Here is an 11,160-nt window from a genome sequence, read left to right as displayed (position 1 = left end):
TTGAATTCTAGCCTGCACGTGATTTCGCCTGAGCTTGCTGAGCCACAACCTGGCTACTCCAGCTATTTTAATTCTGCTTCCCATTCATGTCCTTCTGAAAAAATAGGGCATCAGCTGTAATAATCTTGTGATTGCTACCTGTTCTATGTACTACCGAGGGTAAGAATAGGATGAAAGGGAAGATGAATTTGTTGCTGAAGAATTGGTGCAGAGGGGAGGGTTTCAGATTTAGAAAACAGAAACATAGAAAACCTACAGCACAATACAGACCCTTCAGCCCATTAAGTTGTGCTGAACATGTCCTTACCTTAGAAATTACCTTGAGTTACACATAGCCCTCTATTTTTCTAAGCTCCATATACCTATCCAGGAGTCTCTTAAAAGACCCCATCGTATCTGCCTCCACCATTGTCACCAGCAGCCCATTCCACACACTCACCACTCTCTGCATAAAAAATCTTACCCCGACATCTCCTCTGTACCTACTTCCAAGCACCTTAAAACTGTGCTCTCTCATGTTAGCCATTTCAGCCTTGGGAAAAAGCCTCTGGCTATCCACATGATCAATTTGTAGACTATTGGGATCTCTTATGCGGAAGGTATGATCTGCACAAAAGTGAAAGGTTACACCTGAACTCAAGAGGGACCAATATCCTTGAAGGCAGGTTTACTAGAGCAGTAAGGGAGGATTTAAACTAGTTTGGCTGGCGGATGGGAACCTGGGTGATAAATCATAGTTGAGGCAGTTTGTGTACAGGTAGGCACAATGTAAGGAAGGATAGGCATACATTCAAGATGTAGGATTGGATCAAAAGTGTTTATGATAAGTATCAGGAACAAAGGTGATGAATCTAGAGCATGGAGCTATGATATTGTGGCTATTACAGGCTGTGAATGATTTCTGGATATTCCAGGGTTTGGATGTTTCAAAAGGGACATGTTTGGAGGTAGAAGAGGTGGGGACGTGATATTGCTAATCAGGGATAGTATCAAAGCTGCAGAAAGGAAAGACATCATGAAGAAATGCTCTATTGAGTCAGTGTGGGTAGAAGTCGGAAACAATGAGGGAGCAATCACTTGACAGAGTATTTTAGTTTCCCCTCCACCCACCTCCACACACTAATAACAATAGAAAGGATCAAAAAGAGATTTTGGAAAGGTTCAAAAATAACAGGGTTGGTCTCATGGACAAATTCCCTAGTATTGACACCTCCTGAGTGCAAAGGGTTTAGAAGAGACAGTATTTGTTAGATGTGTCCAGGAAGGAACCCTGACACAACATGTGAACAGGACAAGAAGAAAGCCATACTGAACCTAATACTAGACAATGATATTGTCAGATGAAAGATCCCTTGGTGGCTTAGTATTTAAGAGGAGCTCAGAGGAGGTGGCGGAGGTCCGTAGTAAATGCTTTGCTTCTGTATTCAACAGTGAGAAAATGAGATCAGTGTAGAACAGGCTAATGTGCTGCAACATGTTGAGGCAGAGTGGAAAAGCATTAAGTCCCCAGGGCTGGATGGGATATACCTTGGATTACTTTGGGAAGTGAGGGAAGAGATTGCTACATCTTTGATGATGATCCTCACTGGCTACAGGAGCAGTACCAGAAGATCGGAGGATGTCAAATGGTATTTGAGAAAGGTACTAAGGATAATCCTGGGAAATATAGATCAGTGAGTCTTACATCAGCAGGTACACACTATTGGAGAGGATTCATTAGGAACAAGATTTATGAGCATTTGGAGAAGTGTAGGGAAAGTGGCAGGTGGAGCTCAATCCAGAAAAGTGTGAAGTAATTGACTATGGAAGTTCAAACTTGAAGCCAGATTATAGTTTTAATGGTAGGTTTCTAGGCTGTGGAGGAACAGAGGGATCTTGGGGTTCAAATCCATCAATGCCAAGTAGTTGCTGCACAAGTTAATACGGTGATTAAGATGTATAGTGCATTGGCTTCTGACATCATTCCCTTTATTTCCTATCCCCCAGCCTCCTACCTTCCCTCCTCACCTGGAGTCAGCTATCATCTGCTGGATGCTGCTTATCCCTCTCCCTCTACCCTTTTGTTCTGACTTCTAACCCCTTTCTTTCTGGTCCTGGTCACAGCCTAAAATGTTAAATGTTCATTTTCCCCCATAGATGCTGTCTTACTTGTTGGGTTCCTCCACCATTTGTATTGATCCAGATTTCTAGCATCTGAATTTTCTGTTGTGCCTCCACTAAAACTGACTTTGTTTATTTTGTCTAGTTGTGTTTTGTGTAAACATTGTGAATAATTTATGATTAATTCGGGTTTCTCAGCAATGCTGCTTATCAGATGCTATGTGCCTGTGATGTTTCTGCAGGTAAGCATTTCACACTGGACCTGTGCATACATGGACTTGAGCATATGATTAAAAAACCAAACTTCAACTTTCAACAAACAGTAGGTTTTCACACAAACTCTATAGCACACTCCCCAGAACTTCACCTATATTGGCTCAGGATTTTCAGTTGAGTGGCAGACATTAAGACAACATCCCAAATTCTTAATCTTCCCATAGCTCCTTTTATGAGGAAGACAGCATAAAAGGAAAAGAGAGGGCAGATAATATAGCAAAATTTAGTGGGAAGGTAGAGGATTGGGAAGCTTTAAAAACCAACAGAAGGCAACTAGAAATCCATAGGAAGAGAAGAGATGAAATATGAAGGTAAGGTAGCCAATAATATGAAAGAGGATACCCAAAATAGTTTCAGATATGTTAAGAGCAAAAGAAAAGTATGAGTAGATATTACATCACTGTAAATTGACGCTAGTGAGGTAGTAATATGGGACAAGAAATGGTGGACAAATTTAATAAGTACCTTGCGTTTATCTTCACTGTGGAAGACACTAGCAGTATAGCAAGTGTGTCAGGGGACAGAAGTGAATGTATTTGCTCTTAATAAGGAGAAAGTGCTTAGGAAGTTTAGAAGTCTGAAGGTAGAGAAGTCACCTGGACCATATGGAGTACACTGCAGGGCTCTGAAAGAGGCGGCTGAAGAGATTGTAGAGTCATTAGTAATGATCTTTCAAGAATCACTCGATTCTGGAATGGTTCTCAAAGTCTGGAAAATTGCAAATGTCATCCATTCTTTAAGAAGGGAGGGAGGCAGAAGGAAAGTATATACCAGTTAGTCAGCTCCATCTTGCGCACTAGCCATATCATATTTTTTTTACTGAGTTAAGTATTGTATGTTATTAGTTTTGCTACAACAAGTGTATGGGACATTGGAAAAAAAGTTGAATTTCCCCATGGGGATGAATAAAGTATCTATCTATCTATCTATCTAGCCTACAAAGTTCCCAGGACATCTTTAGGATGTCGTGCCTCAGAAAGGCAGCCTCAATTATTAAGGACCTCCATCACCCAAGGCATGCCCTTTTCTCACTGTTATCATCAGGTAGACACTCAGCAATTCAGGAACAGCTTCTTCCCCTCTGCCATCTGATTCCTAAGTGGACATTGAAACTTTGGACACCACCTCACTTCTTTTAATATACAATATTTCTGTTTTTTCACATTTTTAAAATCTATTATTTTTTATTATTATTATTGTCTCTCTGCTAGATTATGTATTGCATTTACTGCTGCTGCTAAGTTAACAAATTTCACACCTCATGCCAGTGATAATAAACCTGATTCTGATTTGGATTCAGATTCAGTGGAAGATTTTGGAGTCCATTCTTAAAGATGTCGTTTTGGGATACTTGAAGCGCCTGATAAAGTAAGCCAAAGTTGGCATGGTTTCCTTAAGAGAAAATTTTGCGTGACTAATCTCTTGGAATTTTTTGATGAAATAACAGGAAGAATAAAGAAAGGAGAGTCAGTGGATGCTGTTTACTGTTTACTTGGATTTCAGAAGGCCTTTGACAAGGTGCCACACATGAGGCTGCTCAATAAGATAAGGCCCCATGGTATTACAGGAAATATACTAACATGGGTGTACTGGTAGGGTGCAAAAAGAGGGAATAATGGAGGTCTGTTCTGGTTAGCTGGTGGCTAGTGGTGTTCCATCAGCGTATTGAGACTGCTTCTTTTCATGTTATAGTTGAATGATTTGGATGACGGAATTGATGGCTTTGTGGCCATGTTTGCAGATGATGTGAAGATAGATGGAGGGGCAGGTAGTGTTGAGGAAGCAGGGAGTCTGAAGAAGGACTTAGACAGTTTTGGAGATTGAGTAAATAAGTGGCAGATGGGATGTAGTGTAGGGAAGTGTATGGTCATGCACTTTGGTAGCAGGAATAAAGGCACAGACTATTTTCTAAACAGGGAAACATTTTCGAAAATCAAATGTGCAAAGCGGGAGTCCTTGTGCAGGATTCCCTACTATTTAACTTGTAGGTTCAATTGGTAGTGAGGAAAGCAAATGCAATGTTAGCATTCATTTTGAGAGGACTAGAATATAAAAGCAAGGATGTGCTGCTGAGGCTTTATAAGTTATTGGTGAGATTGCACTCAGAGTATTGTGAGAAATTTCAGGTCTCTTACCTAAGAAAGATGTACTGCCATTGAAGAGGGTCCAGAGGAGGATCACTGGAATGATTCTGGGAGTGAAAGAATGACCAGTTTCTCATTGAAACCTATTGAATTTTGAAAGGCTTAGACAGAGAGAATGTGGAAAGATTGTTTCCTATAGTGGGTGAGTCTAGAACCAGAGTTCATAGCCTCAAAAAAATGAGGTGTCTATTTAGAACAGAGATGAGGAGAAATTTCTTTAGCCAGAGGATGGTGAATCTGTGGAATTCATTGACGAGGCCAGGTCATTGAGTATATTGAAAACAGAGTTTGATAAGTTCTTGGTTGGTCAGGGCATTGAGGATTACGGGAGAAAGCAGAAAGCATTGAGAGGGATAATTAATCAGCCATGACTGAATGGCGGAGAAGAGTAGATGTGCTGAGTGGCCTCATTCTGATCCAATGGGTTTTATGGCCTTATGCTCCAGAGAAAATAATTCAAATTTATCCAACCTTTCTTTACAACTCGTACCCCTTTTTCACACTTGTCTTCGTAAATGTCCTGAATCATGGGAAGTTCACTCTTACAGACATGCTGGGCTGTCTGCACTACTCTCTGCAGAGTCCTACAATTAATGGAGGTACAGTTCCCATACCAGGTAGTGATGCAGCCAGCCAGCTCTCAATTGTGCCCCTGTAGAAAGTTCTCAGGATTTGGGGACCAATACCAAACTTCCTCAACTGTCTGAGGTGAAAGAGGTGCTGCTGTGCTTTTTCACCACACAGCTGGTGTATACAGACCACGTGAGGTCCTCAGTAATGTGGATGCTGAGGAACTTGAAGCTGTTTACCCTCTCAACCCCAGATTGATTGGTGTCAATAGAGGTTAGCCTGTCTCCATTCCTCCTGTAATCCACAACCAGCTCCTTTGTTTTTGCGACATTGAGGGAGAGACTGTTTTCTTGACACCACTGTGTCAGAGAGATGACTTCTCTCCTGTAGGCCACTTCATTATTGTTTGAGATTAGGCCAATCAACGTAGTGTAATATAATTACACTCAATACTCCAAGCATTGTTTAATCAAAGTTTTATATAGCTACAGCATAAAATATTGATTCTTATAGTCAATACGCCTTGGTTGTTAGACATTTGAAAGGGGAAGGACAAACAACCAGAAGTCATGTTTCTCAGTCTTGGTATCGACACAGATCAAATAAGGGATGAAGTTCTACAATTAGAATTCCAAATGCTAGGGTGGCAGATTGTAAGACAAGAGATCTAAGTTTGTAATCACTGTATTTCTTCAAAGGCTAAATGCTGTGAATTATAGCAAAGGAGGATGGATCAGCTGGATATAGATAACAGAACATAAGACACTACAACTCAGGAACAGGCACTTTGACCCACAATGCTGAGCCAAAGTAATTACATTTGTAATCAAGTGGCCAACTAAACTAATCTCTTCTGCCTACACAATGTCTATATACTTCCAGTTCCCACACATTCATGAGCCTATCTCCTTTGAACTCACCCTCTTTCACCTTCAATACATTAACTCTGGTATCAGACATTTCAACACTGGGAAAAAGATACTGTCTGTCTACTCCATCTATACCTCTCATAATATTATAAACCTGTATTGGATATCCAAAGCCTTGACATATAACAGGGAAACTAGAAATGTATGCAATACTCCAGATGCAGCCTAACTAGAGTTTAAAAAATCTGCAACATGACTTCTTAACATTTAAATTTAAATGTTAATCCTCGACTAATAAAGGCAAGTGTGCTGTATGCCTTCTTAACCACCCTATCAACCTGTATAGACACTTTCAAGGGCTCTGAACTTGGACCCCAAGGTCTCTCTGCTCATCAACATTGTCAGCTCAAAAGCTGGGTTAAATTCCATCCACCATTTCTCTGCCTATATCTGCAACTGATCTATATCCTCCTGTATTCTTATGTGCTATCCACAACACCACCAATCTTCATATCATCTGCAAGCTTACTAATCCACCCATCTACAGGTCTTGTCTAACAGCAGAGGTCCCAGTCAAGATCCCGATGGAACACCACTAATCACAAAACTCCAGCTAGACTAAGTTCCTTCAACTACTTCGGCTGAAGTTTTGGTGTAGGAGGGATGGATTTAAAATTCTGGATCACTGGGTCCATTTCTAGGGAATGTGGGATCTGCTTGTTTTGTCGAGAAGGGTTTAAACCTACTTGGCAGGGAAATAGAACACAGGGGTGAGGGTTTGTCACAGCCAGTACACATGACAGAAATAGGCTTCTCAAGATGCAGGGAGGGATTGTAAAAATCAACCAGACCTGTATTAAGATAAGGAATCAGACAAATAAAATAATGGGTGTGAGTTTCACATGGGATAATGCTGTATCAATTGCATGGTTGATAGACAGGCAGGGTAAAAGATTTTTAACCATATAACCCTATAACAATTACAGCACAGAAACAGGCCATCTCGGCCCTTCTAGTCTGTGCCGAATGCTTACTCTCACCTAGTCCCACCAACCTGCACTCAGCCCATAACCCTCCATTCCTTTCCTGTCCATATACCTATCCAATTTTACTTTAAATGACAATATTTAACCTGCTTCTACCACTTCTACTGGAAGCTCATTCCACACAGCTACCACTCTCTGAGTAAAGAAGTTTCCCCTCATGTTACCCCTAAACTTTTGCCCCTTAACTCTCAACTCATGTCCTCTTGTTTGAATCTCCCTACTCTCAATGGAAAAAGCCTATCCACGTCAACTCTATCTATCCCCCTCATAATTTTAAATATCTCTCTCAAGTCCCCCCCTCAACCTTCCACGCTCCAAAGAAAAAAGACCTAACTTGTTCAAACTTTCTCTGTAACTTAGGTGCTGAAACCCAGGTAACATTCTAGTAAATCTTCTCTGTACTCTCTCTATTTTGTTGACATCCTTCCTATAATTCGATGACCAGAACTGTACACAATACTCCAAATTTGGCCTCACCAATGCCTTGTACAATTTTAACTATACATCCCCACTCCTATACTCAATGCTCTGATTTATAAAGGCCAGCATACCAAAAGATTTCTTCACCACCCTATCCACATGAGATTCTACCTTCAGGGAACTATGCTCCATTATTCCTAGATTACTCTGTTCTACTGCATTCCTCAGTGCCCTACCATTTACCATGTATGTCCTATTTTGATCAAAATATAGCACCTCACACTTATCAGCATTAAACTCCATCTGCCATCTTTCAGCCCACTCTTCTAACTGGCCTAAATCTCTCTGCAAGCTTTGAAAACCTACTTCATTATCCACAACGCCACCTATCTTAGTATCATCTGCATACTTACTAATGCAATTTGCAACCCCATCATCTAGATCATTAATGTATATGACGAACAACATTGGACCCACTACAGATCCTTGAGGCACACCACTAGTCACCGGCCTTTTAGTCAGGACAAAGGACACTGCAATATTGATTAAAGAGCCCAGGACAGTAGTAAGGGAGGATATTGGGGAAGAGCCCTCCTTCTAAATAGGTGAAACATAGAAATAAAAATCACTTTGCTGGGATGTAATGCAGGCCTCCAAATAGTCAGCTAGTGCCTGAGCAGAGAGGTAAAGGAAGAATAGGGTTTTAGTACTATGGAATTTCAACTTTCCTAATACTAACTGATATCATATTGTGAAAGGCTTAGAGGAGAGGGGATTTTTGAGTGTGTCCAGGTAAGCTTTTACGCTGTCCATAACACGTCCAATCTTCATTGAGGATGCCCTTCAGAACTTTAAAAAGTGTAGGGAGTGTTACTTATTAAAGAAATTAAGAGGCTAAGAGGGTGAATGAAATACCTCTGACAGACAAGATTAAGAAAAATCCCAAAGGATTTTATGTATAATTTAAGTGCACAGAGATAACAGGGGAAGATGTAGGAGTCAATAGGGGCCAAAAAGTCAATCTGTACATGGAGTCAAAGATGTGGACGAGGCTTTAAATGACCAGTTCTCATCCATTGGGGGATACTCAATAAAGAACTTAAGAGGAAATGAATATTGTGTGAGAATTCAAGGAGGGTGGGGCTGTGGAGTTTTGGGGAGTTCAAACAAGTGCAAAGTTGCATAAATGCCAAGGGCCAGATGAGGTGTATCCCAAGCCACCATGGGAGGCATTGCCAGGGCCTTAACAAAATTACTGCATTTCTGGTGGCCACCCAAGGAAGATCAGAAAACACATGATCAGGAAATAATTCACGAGGGGCAACAGGAGCAAGGCAGGTAATTACTGGTTTATGAGTTAGTTATTGTTGGAAATTACTGGAAAAAAATCAGAAGAACAGGATTAATCTGCACTTGGTGAAGCAGGACTAGTCACTATGACCAGAGTGGTCACCACAATCAGAGTGAGCCACCGTAGTTTGGTTAAGGATAGATGGGGCCTGACTGATGAGATTGAATTTTTTGAGGGGGATTCTAAGTTCATTGATGAGGGTAGTGGAGTTGATGTAACTTGAAGGTTCAGCATAGGAAACTGAAGTTTAGGAATCCATGTGATTGATGGGAATTTGTTAAATCTGATCTGAAATTGGCTGGGAGCTTGTTGGAGAACTGTGAATGGTCACCACACTAAAGGAAGATGTGATTGTACCAGAAAATATGCAGAGAAGATTAACCAGGATTTTACCTGGGATGGAGAGTTTCAGACTGAGGAAAGACAGGAGAGGTTGGTATGTTTTTCTTGGAGTAAAGAAAAACAGGAACCACTCAGGGCTGTGTCCTAATGCCTCCCTTCACTCTCTGTATACCCATGACTGTGTCGCCATCCAGTCCAATCTGCTAATTAAATTTCTTGATGATACTGCACTGATTCGCCTAATCTCAAATAATAATCAGGCAGCCTACAGGGAAGTCATCACCCTGACGCAGTGGTGTCAAGAAAATAACCTCTCCCTCAATGTCACAAAAACAAAGGAGCTGGTTGTGGACTACAGAAGGAATGGAGACAGGCTAACCCCTATTGACACCAATCGATCTGGGGTTGAGAGAGTGAACAGCTTTAATTTCCTCAGCATACAGATCACTGAGGATCTCACATAGTCCGTACATACTAGCTATATGGTTAAAAAAAGCACAATAACGCCTCTTTCACCTCAGATTGAAGAAGATTGACATGAGTCCCCATATCCTAAGAACTTTCTTCAGGGGCACAATTGAGAGCATCCTGACTGACTGCATCACGGTCTGGTATGAGAACTGTACTTTCCTCAATCGCAGGTCTCTGCAGAGAGTGGTGCAGACAACCCAGTGCATCCGTAGATGTGAACTTCCCACTATTCAGGACATTTACAGAGACAGGTGCGTAAAATAGGCTCAAAGGATCATTGGGGACCCAACTACAAACTGTTCCAGCTGCTACCATCTGGGAACGGTACCGCAGCATTAAATCCAGGACCAACAGGCTCTGGGACAGCTTCTTCCACCAGGCCATCAGACTGATTCATTCACGCTATTACAATTGTATTTCTATGCTATATTGACTCTCTTGTTGTACATACTATTTATTACAAATTGCTATACATTGCACATTGCACATTCAGACGGAGATGTAACGTAAAGAATTTTACTCCTCATGTATGTTGAGGATGTAGGAAATAAAGTTAATTCAATCCAACCCAAGGGGTTTTTAAAGAGCAAACACGAGGAAATCTGCAGATGCTGGAAATTCAAACAACACACACAAGATGCTGGTGGAACACAGCGGGCCAGGCAGCATCTATAGGAGAAGCACTGTCGACGTTTCAGAACGAGACCCTTCGTCAGGACTAACTGAAAGGAGAGATACTAAGAGATTTGAAAGTAGTTGGGGGAGGGGGAAATGCAAAATGATAGGAGAAGACCGGAGGAGGTGGGATGAAGCTAAGAGCTGGAAAGGTGATTGGCAAAAGTGATACAGAGCTGGAGAAGGGAAAGGATCATGGGACAGGAGGCCTCGGGAGAAAGAAAGGGGGAGGGGGGAGAACAGGCAGAGTAACGGGCAGAGAGAAAAAAAATATGCCAGGGATGGGGTAAGAAGGGGAGGAGGGGCATTAACAGAAGTTAGAGAAATCAATGTTCATGCCATCAGGTTGGAGGCTACCCAGCCAGTATATAAGGTATTGTTCTTCCAACCTGAATGTGGATTCATCTTGACAGTAGAGGAGGCCATGGATAGACATATCAGAATGGGAATGGGATGTGGAATTAAAATGTGTGGCCACTGGGAGATCCTGCTTTCTCTGGCGGACCGAGCATAGGTGTTCAGCAAAACGGTCTCCCAGTCTGCGTCGGGTCTCACCAATATATAAAAGGCCACACCGGGAGCACCAGACACAGTATACCACACCAGCCGACTCACAAGTGAAGTGTCGCCTCACCTGGAAGTACTGTCTGGGGCCCTGAATGGTGGTGAGGGAGGAAGTGTAAGGGCAGGTGTAGCACTTGTCCCTCACTTGGCCTTTTTGCCAGGACTGGAGGACCTGAGTTATAAGGAAGGATTGAATAGATTTGAACTTTATTCTCTGGAATGTAAAAGATTGTGCGGAGATTTGATAGAGGTATACAAAATTATGAAGGGCATAGAGTAAATGCAAGTAATCTTTTTCCACTGAGGTTGGGTAAGACCCAACTACAGGTCAT

This window comes from Hemitrygon akajei, chromosome 15 (assembly GCF_048418815.1).
Source record: "Hemitrygon akajei chromosome 15, sHemAka1.3, whole genome shotgun sequence".
Taxonomy (NCBI): Eukaryota; Metazoa; Chordata; class Chondrichthyes; order Myliobatiformes; family Dasyatidae; genus Hemitrygon; species Hemitrygon akajei.
The sequence above is the reverse complement of the archived record's forward strand: the minus strand, read 5'-3'. Positions refer to the sequence as shown.